Here is a 12,281-nt window from a genome sequence, read left to right on the forward strand (position 1 = left end):
GTGAAGATGTACCCAAAGAAGTCCCCCGCCTCCTGGTAGAATGAACACTTTGCTTTATGAAGGGCAGTCCACAATGTTCAAGTTGCTGGTTAGAGGCCCGGAGGTGAGTGTGGTGTTCTTCCAGGGAGTTCGAGAACACCAGGATGTCATCTCTTAGGTTGATGACACCCTGCAGACCCGACAGTGCGTCCCTGATGGTGCTCTGGAAGACTTTGGCTGCCGATGACACCCCGAAGCTTAGTCTCTTGTACCTCCTGCGGCCAATGTGTGTTGGGAACGTGGTGATGTACCTGCTCTCGGGTTCGAGCTCCAGATCGTGGTACTCCTCGTTTAAGTCCAACTTGGAGAACCATTTGGCTCCGTTCAGGTCCGCCACGATGTTGTCGATGGTGGGGGTGAGATGGTGTTCCCTCTTGACCGCCAGGTCCGGAAACCTCATGTCCACGCAGAGCCAAATGGCTCCGGGCTGCTTTGGCTTGGGGGCCACGACCAGCGGGGACACACACGGAGTGGGGCCTGACGCCTTCTCAATGACATCGAGGTCTTCAAGTTTCTGCAGCTCCTCTTCCACCTGCAGGCGGAGTTTGAATGGCACTCTCTGGTGCCACAGGGCCGTAGGCCTCACTGCTGTGTCTATGTGGAGCTTGAACCGTTTTCCCTTCAGCTTGCTGAGTCCTGTGAACAGTACAGGGAACTCTCTTAAGATAGTTTCAGCGTGTGAGTCATGGATCTGGTGAACAAAGAACACCAGGCCTAGGTCTTCTGCCGTGTGGCAGCTGAGAAGAGTGCCTTTCTTCCCTTCCGTGATGTGGAATTGAGCCTTCGTGACATGTTTTCCGCTGGCTATTTCCACCTCGATGACTCCTCAGATGGGGAGTAGGTCTGTCCCCCCAGTAGGTGTGGATTCAGGCCAGGGTGGGTGCAAGTGTGGACCTTCTGTGGCGACAAATGGTCATACTGCTGCAAATCCATGACGTTAACCGATGCGCATGTGTCGATGAGCGCCCGGACAGCAGACCCTTCCACTAGGACAGAACACATAAGTGGTGGTCTTCGGGTGTGTGTCTGACCTGCTGACAAAGGACACGACAAACACGTCGTCATCATCGTCCTCGAGGGCGAGGCAGCGCCCCCGTGGCGGGTCGTCTTCTTGCAATTGTGGTTCTTCGAGCGACACCTGGTGTAGGCGTTGTGACGTTATTCGTAGCCTTGGAGGGGCCTGTCGGGACCGGCTGCTTTGACACACCCTGGTGAAGTGGTTTAGCTTCCCGCAGCAGGAGCACGTCTTCCCCCTTGCTCTGCACCCTGCTGTTGTCGGGTGGTCCTCGCCACAGTTGCTGCACGCCCCGCTCGTTGTCGTCTTCGCTGCCTGGCGAACCGTATTTGGGTGAAGTTGTATCACCTCGACCCATTCTTCTTTGATGGGCGCATTTCTTGGCACATGTGGCGCCACAACCGTCCTGTGCAAGGCAGCCTCCATTTCTCTAGCTCGGACATCTGAGAGTTCATGAGACCGGGCTAGGATGAGTAGGTACATTTTTATTTGCATAGTTAATAAAAACATCAAGATTACCACAAGTCTGCATAAAATGTTAATAAATGTTTTCTTTTTAAAATCATTAATGTAAATTAATAAACTAAGCGTCCATAAATAGAGTTGCTGTTTTGTTAGGATGCTATCTTGTAATAGATTATAAATCTGGTGTCGGCATTTACCTTTTCCACCACCCTCATGAACTTAACCAGGCTGCAGTTCAGCTGTGGGTCATTAGGTGCAAAACAGGCAAGACCTGCTTGTCTTCTTGAGCGTAATCCACGTTGATTGAAATGGCAACTTAGCAGTAGCTTTCGTTCTTGCAAGAGTTCTTTATAAGTACATAACAGATGCAGCAGATCTTCTGGTGCTGAACCGCAAAGACGCAGGAGGAGCCCACCTTTTCCTTTAGCCAATGTGGAAAATACTGAATACAGGGTAGAAAGCCCAGTCTGTACTTCAGGAACTTAATTTTAGTAGTTTTGGCGTGGCTCAAGTCAAGATAATTCTGTGGTGCTGGTGCAGGGTACGTGTTCAAGGTCATCCAGCCATGTGACCTTTTCGAGAGGGATGCCTAATCTTCGACCCACGAGAGGTATTTAACGGTCTTCCTGACCAATTTTTTAAGTGTTGATTGGTTTGTAGGAATATCCCAGAGTTGGTTTAGGCCGGTATTCGCCGGACAGCTTTTGAGGTATTTGGCAGCTGGTGAGGCTGATTGTTGCTGTAACTCCTTCCATAGATATTCATTTAGAGTACCTTGGTTGGATTTCCTTACTTTGTCCCAGGTAATTATGTACGCCCGCTGTCTTGCCAAAGACTGTTTCTGAACACCAAACTCAAGCCTGATTTGCGCTAGTGAAGTATGTTTGGGCAGACCAAGAATAATCCTGTAAAGCTGTAATCCAGCTATGATTGTGTTATCAACAGTTTTTGCATCTCTTCCTCTCTGCGCTTCACTTCCATAAGCAATTGTTGGCAGAAGTTTGGCTCGTATCACTTGTGCCAAAGGCAGGAGCGACGGGCCAGTTAATTTACCATTTAATGTTTTTAAAGAGATTGCTAAAGCAAGGCCTTTGCCTCTAATACTGGTTTTCTGTGCAGTGAAGTGGCCGCCTTGATCAATCTTCACTCCTAGATATTTATATTCGAACTACATCCTCAATATGGGTTCGGCCCCAAAACCAGGGAGCTGTTTTTTGCCTGTTTTTGCTAACCGTCATTGTCCTTGTTTTCTCAAGATTTAGGGTCAGCTCATTTACTTTAGAATAGTCCTGCGTAGCGTTCACAAGATGTTGCATGCCTACTTGTGTGTCGCTGATTAGGACTATATCATCCGCATAGAGGAGACACAGTAGTGATAACCCACCTAACCTGGGAGCGTGAGAGTTACAGCTGTTTAATATCAGGACGAGGTCTGCTAAAAACAAGCTGAACAGTGTGAGGGCTAAGACGGATCCCTGTTTGAGCTCTTTATTAGTTAATATGCGTCTTGACAGAAGTGACCCATCACCCAACTTTATCTGAACCCATGTGTCCATGCGAAGGCTGATCAACAAGTCTAACAGCCTGTCAATTTGGACCATAAGATGTTACGATTGATGTGGTCAAAGGCAGCCTTGTAATCTATGAAGCTGAGATGAATGGGCATTTTCGTTGATTCTGCCTTGTCTATTAGCATTCCCATGGTTAGAATATTTGTGGTTGTTCCAGTTGTTTTGGCGAAGCCAGTCTGATTAGCTGGAATTAAAGAATTCTCTTTGGCCCAGGCCTCCAGCTCCTCCAAGAGTGTTCCTGCAAAATACTTTGCCTCATTATCCATAAGGGCCACTAATCGATAGTTCTGCGGGAGTGACTTACCCCCTGACTTAAAAATTGGAGAAATAATTGATCCTTTCCAGGAGCCAGGCAGTCTGTTAAAGAGCCTGGGTGCTTATCATCTAGGGAGTTATCTCTGCTTTTTTGGCTTTAAAAGCCAAGAAAGCGGAGACAAAATTATCTCCCTATCAGCAACAGGTTGCTAACATGCGTATTCGCATGTTAGCACCCTTTTTCATTACGCCTACCTTTGTATCTCTAATGAGATGCAAAGTGGCGTTCCTACTCTAACATGATAGGAGAAATGTCGCTAAGCGATGTTTCTCCTATCATCAATGTGCAGGTCAAAAAGCAGAACGTTAGGAAAAGTAGCGCTAACCACAGTTAGCACTGCTTTTCTAACACCTGCTTTTATTCTGACTTAGCCATGATATCCAATAGGAGGTGGATATCATGGTTAAGTTTGTGAGGCCCTATCAGCAAGCTAACGCCACAGTTAGCAAGATTATCGCTGGATTTCCAGCGATAATCTCACTTTCGGCTGTTAGCGTGTGGAATTTTATCGCATTTGAGATAAGCGTTGCTGATAGCACGCTATCTCAGCGATAAAATTCCACGATAGCCGGCGATAATTATCCTAGCGCTAACAGCGCTTAGCGATAATTATCGCCGGCTGTTGCTGATATGCCCCCTTATTTCCATAAACAGTGATTCCAATGCTGCTGCCCATTCGTTCGCATCTTGTTTATAAAGGATAGGCAGAATTCCAGTTGGACCGGGCGCCCCCTCTCTCCTTCCTTTTCCAATTTTTCACTAAATGGTGTTGGTTATGCTCATCAAACCGTCATCTATTAATAATAATTGATCTTCGGTTTGCCAGAGGTTGTATCAACTCTCACTGTCAATGCTTTATTAACAATAACGCTTTTTGAAGCATTTTCAGTTTTTAGCTCCAGACTCGTAGGTTCTGTATCTTGATTAAAGTGATTCTTAAAGTTACTTGCCCATACTTCTTCTGTAATATTAGAAGAAACTCCATCATGCAAAGGTTGTATAAATTGGTTTATAGTTTTCCAGAATCTTGCACTATTACTCTGTTTAGTGTCAGCATGTAGTTTTGCCCAGAGACTGTCCTCCACAGATCTGTTAGCTTCCCATTTTTTTTTTAACATTGCCTTTTGCTTCCGTAGTAATTCAAGTTTCACTTTATCTGCTGGATTAAGCCGAAGATGTCTCAATGTATGGTAAATTGATTTTTTTGTGAGCTTTTCTTTTTATAATCTAGTGAGACACACTTCATACTACTGTGACTTGGTTGTACCTGTAGTTTAGTTCTGGTAGCATATGCTGCCATGGTTGCTGTAAAGTGCTCCCATTTCTAGACTTCGCTTGAGCCGACCCTTGACCAAAAGTGCTCTTTTGCGTTTTACAGCATGAGAACGTCGGCGGCTGCTGCAAACTTAAGTCTTTTAAAATTGATGGTAAAAAGTGATTCTAGAGGAGCCAAAGATCACTCAAATTTGGGCTTGCTTATTTTAAGCACAATTTCTTGGGGACGATGATCACTGTCAGCTTTATCGCCCATTTGAAATGAAGTCATATGTTGAAATAGAGGTAGGGAGATGAAGGTATTAACTTTTGTTGAATAATGTGTTGTTGCTGGGGGTTATCTCCAGCAGATGTTCCATTTAGTGCTCTGAGGTTTAAATGTTCGAATTCCTCCAGTATCTGCTTCCCAGTTTTGGTTGTATAATTGTTCGCGAATTCCCTTGTAATGGGAAGTTCCAGATTGAATTTTGCAATTGAACTTCTTCATCTGATGAAGTACCCATTAGATTGAGGTTAAAATCCCCAGTAAGCATAAGGTCTGTTGTTTTCCCTATGCACACTTCCAGAAAATCGCATAGTTCCTTTGCTGTCTTTGTTTTCCGTTTTGGATGGACGTAAGCATTGATCAGAGTAAGATCAATGTCCCCTTTATCTGATGTTGAGGGCGAAGTGAGAAGGTTTACTGCCATGGTTGCTGTAGACGTTGGTCCAACTTCCGACTGAAACATAGGTTACTAGGCCATCTTGGAGGTGCCCATATTTTGCCCTCTTAAGTGCACTAGTTAAAAAAAGAGCAAGAATCCCTGAAGGTGCGGAGGGTCTGTTTGCCATATTTCCTTTAATACTACAATGTCAAATGACTTTATGTAGGTAACAAAATCTAGATCAATCATTTTGATAGCTAGACCGTTTACATTCCATGAACATATTCATAAATGTCCATAATTGCTGGCACTTCGTTGTGAACTGGTGTATTGTCATTTTGTTTGGTTATTTATTGTTCTTACGATTCATCTTAGACCTGTTTTCCAGCTTGGTGACATTGTAGAGTCCTGGTCCCTTCTGATGTTGCAAGGAGATCGCTCATTGCTCATTCTACAGTGCCCCACTGCTCCTCTCAGCACCGATATTCCAGATCTTTTCAAAGCGGCCTGAGCCACCACCATTTTCCCCGGATTTAGCAAATCAGGGTATCCTGGCTTTATGTAAGGAGTGATTGTTATCCCCAGTTTTTAAATGTGTGGACCTCTAGTAGTATTTGTTGTACAATTGATGAAGTTGTCCACATTGTCTTTGTTTTTTCACCTTCCATAACATACTTATATTTGATGAATTCAATTGAAACCAAGTCCAAGTCAGAGAAAGAATATGAGATAACACTATAGAATATTACCTTGATTCAGGATGTCGTGTCTGCCTTTAGAGATATAGTCTGGTCTAAACCATATAGCACTTGTTTCCTTCCTTGATTTCTCTGAGTTGATGGTCCCTTGGTTGTCTGGGGATTGGGGTGTGGGCTCATATCTTCGAGCTTCTAATAATGGCTGGTGTTTGGGGGATTCCACTTTTTCTTCCTCACTCTGAGGCATTATTTGTTGTCTTGGTCCAAGCGGTTGGCCTCCAATTCCCTGCCAGGGGGGATCTAACGTTATTCCCGATTGTTCTGCAAGTGTCTGAATTCCCTGTCTCCATTGGGCCCCTGTGTGTGTAATGGGGGTTGCTTGAATATTGAAGGCTGCATGGATGTCATTTGTGTCTTTGTGGATGCTTCTCTTTATTTCACCTGACTTCTTATTCTGTGAGCACTGGTCGTTACATTTCTTTAGGCTTGTCTCAAAAGTCTTTTCACCATTGGCTGCTCGATAAGTGATGAGTGATGTCGAGGAATTGCTATTTTGAGGCAACGTCTGGTTAGGTTCAAGAGATCCATTTTCCTCTTTATTCATTAGAGGGTTAATGCTATTTCCTTTTTGGTGCAGGACTTCTAGTTCTTCATTCTCAGCTTTCCCAAATGCTTGCATCTTATCTATTTATTTCTTCCAGCTAAAGGAGATTTGATTTGTTCCTTTTGCAGCTTCCGTGTTCTGTTTAAGAATCCCTATTAAATTGATGTAATTTTCAGGTGTATATTCAGTTTGAGCTGATGATAACCCAAAAAGGCGCATGAATCCGTCTTGATTCAAATTTGTTTTTTGATTTTGGCCTTTCCGTCTTTTTGCACGTCTTTGCCTTGCGTTCATTTTGTTATCTAAAGTGACTCCTGATAGAGGATCGGACATTTGACCGTCCCGACGCTGTTGGTAGCGGTCGCTCCCCATGCTCCCTGCTCTCTTTGGTATCGTTGTGTTGCGCTCCTTACCTAGTCCTGCTGCTTTTCAAATCTGCTGGCCCCTGTCTCCATAACGATGTAGCGCGATTAGCATTGGCATAAATTAGAATTTAATTTCAGCGCTTTTTGCCGACTTTAGCACTGTGCTTAATTCACGCTGTTGTAACGCTATTTGTGTGATATTTGCATTAATTGATTAGGAAACCGTTCATTGTTGCGCTTTTGCTCACATTGTCTCAATATTTCATTTGTCTTTGTGCCTGTCTGCAGTTTCGTTTTCTCTGCCATTTTGTTGTTGTTGTGCCTGGGAGCCCGTCCTCTACAGCCCGCCCCGCCTCCCAGCTGATCCTCCCTCGCCCCTCCCCCTCCCACTATCCACATATGACAGATGCCTTTCCGCGCAGCGTTTACGCACAACAGTCGCGCCCCATGTGCGCCGAAGGTGCGCCAAAGGTAAGCCCGTCTACGCCCGTCCGCGCCTGGACCGCGCCCAGCGCCAGACCCCCTGGCCCCCACAAACCGCACTCCTCCCGCATAACGTATGACGCTGCCACCCTCCTAGCCCTTAACCGAGGACGAACACCTCAATGCTACAAGGCTGCCCCAGGACACACCCACGGTCCCTTCGCCTGCCACTCCTGCAAGTTCGCCTGCATCAAGACCCACACCAAATCCAGTAACTCCAAACATAGCTCCGACTCCAACCACCTGAAGTGCATTCTGCTGAACACCCGCTCGGTCCACAGACACGCCACTGAACTCTGGGATCTACTCGACACTGCTTCACCGGACATCGCCTTCCTTACAGAAACTTGGATGAACGCATCATCAACACCCGACATCGCAATAGCCATCCCAGACACCTACAAGATCATCCGAAAAGATCGCACCAACCAAACAGGAGGAGGCATCACCATCGTCTATAAGAACACCATCTGAATCAGGACCAGCTTCGACGATAACCTTGCAACCGCCGAACACCTCCACTTCCAGATCCACACCGACCCCAGGACCACACTCAGAGGAACCCTCATCTACAGGCCACCAGGAACCCGTAAACAATTCAGCGAAGACATCACTGACTTCATCAGCCCACATTCCCTCACCTCCGAGAACTACATTCTACTGGGAGACCTCAACTTCCACCTGGAAAAGAAAAACGACAGCAACACCACCACCCTTCTGGACAACCTAGTCAATCTCGGACTCAAACAACTTGTTGACACCCCCACCCATGTAGCCGGACATACGCTAGATCCAATCTTCACCTCCAGCAAGCACATCTCCTTCGATCACACCACAGCTCTCCATTGAACGGACCACAGCTGTGTTCACTTCAGCTACAGAACTACCTCGACCCACAACCCCCCACAACCTATTCCGCAAAGAAACTGGAACAAAATCACCACCGACCAACTCCTCACATCGCTCAACCAAAACCCTCCCACCCTCTCATCAGACCCAAACCAAGCCGCCACCAAACTCAAACAATGGATCACTCACAGCGTTAACGAATTAGCACCCTTGAAAAACCACCAAACCAAACAGGGCAGCAAAAAGGCCCCCTGGTTCAACGATGACCTTAAGAAATCCAAGAAACTATGCCGTACTCTAGAGAAAACATGGAGAAAAAACCCAACCACGGACAACTTGACCACCTTCAAGACAGCCACCCGCAAACACCACCAATTGATCCGAGCCACCAAGAAATCAGCATTCAAGGACCGACTCGACAACAACGCCCATAACAGCAAGGAACTATTCAAATTCGTCAAAGAATTCACCAACCCCACCGCAGCCTCAAACGACATTACTCCCTCCCAAGACCTCTGCGATTCATTATCTTCTTTCTTCTACAACAAAATTGCCGACATACATAACAGCTTTGAGAACATTTCCAAAGAACAGTCCACTCCACCCACCTCCGAACCTAAACCGCCCTCTAACAACCTTAGCGCCAGGAACCCAATCACCACTGAAGACACCATCCGCCTAATGAACTCCATCCATTCAGGTTCGCCAACCGACCCCTGTCCCCACCACATCTTCAACAAAGCAGACTCCATCATCGCACCCCATCTCCGTGATGTCATCAACTGCTCCTTCAACTCCGCTACCTTCCCAGAAAGCTGGAAACACGCCGAACTCAGCGCCCTCCTGAAGAAACCCACAGCAGACCCCTCAGTACTTAAAAACTACCGCCCCATCTCCCTCCTCCCATTCCCTGCCAAAGTCATCGAGAAAGCCGTCAATAGCCAGCTCGCCACCTTCCTTGAATCCAACAACTCCCTCGACACCTCACAGTCCGGCTTTCGAGCCAAACACAGCACCGAAACTGCCCTCATTGCAGCGACAGACGACATCCGAACACTACTGGACAACGGAGAAACTGTTGCCCTCATCCTACTCGACCTTTCCGCCGCCTTCGACACAGTCTGTCATAGCACCCTCATACAACGCCTCAGCAACATCGGCATACAGGGAAAAGCCTTGGACTGGATCATCTCGTTCCTCGCCGGAAGAACCCAAAGAGTTCAACTTCCCCCATTCAAATCAGAGGCCACCGAAGTCATCTGCGGAGTACCACAAGGATCATCACTCAGCCCCACCCTCTTCAACGTTTACATGAGTCCCCTCGCATCCATCGCGCGACAACACAACCTTAACATCATCTCTTACGCTGACGACACCCAGCTGATCCTTTCCCTCACCAAAGACCCTAACACCGCCAAAACCAATCTTCACGAAGGCATGAAAAAAGTAGCCAAATGGATGAAAAACAGCCGCCTAAAACTTAACTCAGACAAAACGGAAGTCCTCATCCTAGGATCATCCCCCTCTGCCTGGGACGACTCATGGTGGCCATCGGCCCTGGGCTCAGCGCCCATACCCACAGACCACGCACGCAACCTAGGCTTCATCCTAGACTCCTCCCTCTCGATGACCAGACAAGTCAACGCCGTCTCATCTTCTTGCTTCAACGTACTTCGTATGCTCAAAAAAATCTTCCGTTGGATCCCCACCGAAACAAGAAAGACTGTCACCCACGCACTGATCACTAGCCGATTGTACTATGGAAACACCCTTTATGCCGGAATCACAGCCAAATTACAGAAAAAACTCCAACGCATCCAAAACGCTTCTGCCAGACTCATATTGGACATCCCTCGCCAAGCTCACATTACCGGTCACCTGAAAGACCTCCACTGGCTTCCCGTCAACAAGAGAATAACGTTCCATTTCCTCACCCACGCACACAAGGTCCTCTACAAACTAGGACCCGAATGCCTCAACACACGACTGTCCTTTTACACACCCACCCGCCAACTAAGATCCTCCAATCAAGCCCTCGCCGCAGTTCCGCGCATCCACAGATCCACCATGGGAGGAAGATCCTTCTCCTACTTGGCGGCCAAGACCTGGAATTCTCTACCCACTCACCTCCGCCTTACACAGAACCACATTTCCTTCAGAAAGGAACTGAAAACCTGGCTATTCGATAAATAATGCACACCCTCCCCCAAGCGCCTTGAGACCCTCTGGGTGAGTAGTGCGCTATACAAATTCCTGAACTTGAACTTGAACTTGAACTTGTTTTAGTTTTGCTACCCTCTGTTCTTATAACTGTTTGTTTTGGGTTTATCTTAGTCATAGGATTCCCTTCGTTGGAGTTTTTAGATAATTGTGTTTCTATGGGCTCATGGAATTCCTTTTCCGGCTTTCCCGTCTGAAGGCCAGCTGTTAGAACATTGCAGAGCCCTTTTTATTTGTGTACACAAGTCACTCAGCATTAATGGGAGGGAGGATAATTTGTCAATAATCGGGCCGCATCCACAATTTAGATTGATACCTTGTGATTGATCGTGCATGTTTTGTAAAAACATATTTAATGTGCCTAACATTCTGTCGATTGCAACCACAAAGACAGCCAGAGTTTTTAGTAGCATTAGTTGTGCATCCATTTTATTAGATTGATATTGGAGAGCCTCTACCAGGAGTTGCACTGCTTTTAACACACTAGGCCAGGCACTTCCGTGATCTGTTTGTTTTGAAGCTCCCAATTGGCCCCCTAAGTTTGTTGTAACATTTTGCTCCCTTTTAGTCTCCCTGGCAGCCTGGTGTTCTTGATTCTCCTCGATTGTCGTGTTGGAAGTATTTGCAGGAGGCTCGCTCCTACACTTGTCCTGGGAGTAGGCAGCCAGACGGTCCTCCCACTCTTCCTTCCCCTAATATGAAGAGGCTTCTGGGTCTTCCCAGGAGTGGTTTGCTGGCCTATCATGTTTTGTTTGCTTTGATGTCGGTGATAATAGCATTTTATAGTCTTTCGCTAGGTCATTCGTTGTTGACACCGGAAGTGCCAAGAAAAGTTCTGCTTCGTTCCACTCCTTCCTTTCCTTCATGTATTTGTACTTTGTGTTCCTTGGCTGTATAATTTCCTCCGGGCTTCCCCGTTCACAGATCGTTAGTACGTCAGTCGTAGCGCAGTTGCCTATTACATTTTTGCTGTAGAGTGTCCGTCTGGCCTTTGGCAATTCGTGTGTATCTGTTTGTCCTTCCCCTGGTCCATCTACAGAGAATTTATACGATTTGTTGGTCCCATGTACTTGGATTAGCTCTGTTTCGACCACAGCTTTCTTGACTGGGGACTTGGTGCCCTGAGCCTCTAGTATCTTTTGGCATTGTGGGGTTGATGTTACATACGAAGGCCTGGGGTTGCCGACTAACGTGCTTGGACCTTCCTATTTGTTAGCACTTCTCTGCGAGTCAGTGAATAGTAGCGGCTGAAGAGGTGACTGAAGGCCTGGCAATTCTCTGGCATTTGAAAGGAGAGTGTCACCAGCATTTTTTTAAAAAGCAAAATTTCGTATAAATCTTTGGTTGGAAAAGACATTGGCAGATTTTTGGAGATTTGATTTTTTCTGGTTTTGATAAATGCTAGCTCGCTTGAGATATTTATATCTGTAATTATTTCAATTAAAGAGCAGTCACACTGTTCAGCTGGCCTGGTTTTAGTTGCCAGTTCTTCCCTGGAGCCCTCTAACGTCTTAGCGATCCACTTCAGCTTATTTGTATTTCCTTTGGGCGTCGGGCCTCCTCATACACGACCAAATCTCATGGTATACTTTGCTGTGCCTGTTTATATTTTTATTTTGTAAGTAAAACCATGAAGAGCCTTTAGGAGGGTCCTTTGAAGAATTACAAGTATTGAAGGATTTTAAAAAAAAACGTTTATGATGCTCCCACCACAACACACCTTGGTTTTTCCAGGGC

This window comes from Lissotriton helveticus, chromosome 6 (genome assembly GCF_964261635.1).
Source record: "Lissotriton helveticus chromosome 6, aLisHel1.1, whole genome shotgun sequence".
NCBI classification, from domain to species: domain Eukaryota; kingdom Metazoa; phylum Chordata; class Amphibia; order Caudata; family Salamandridae; genus Lissotriton; species Lissotriton helveticus.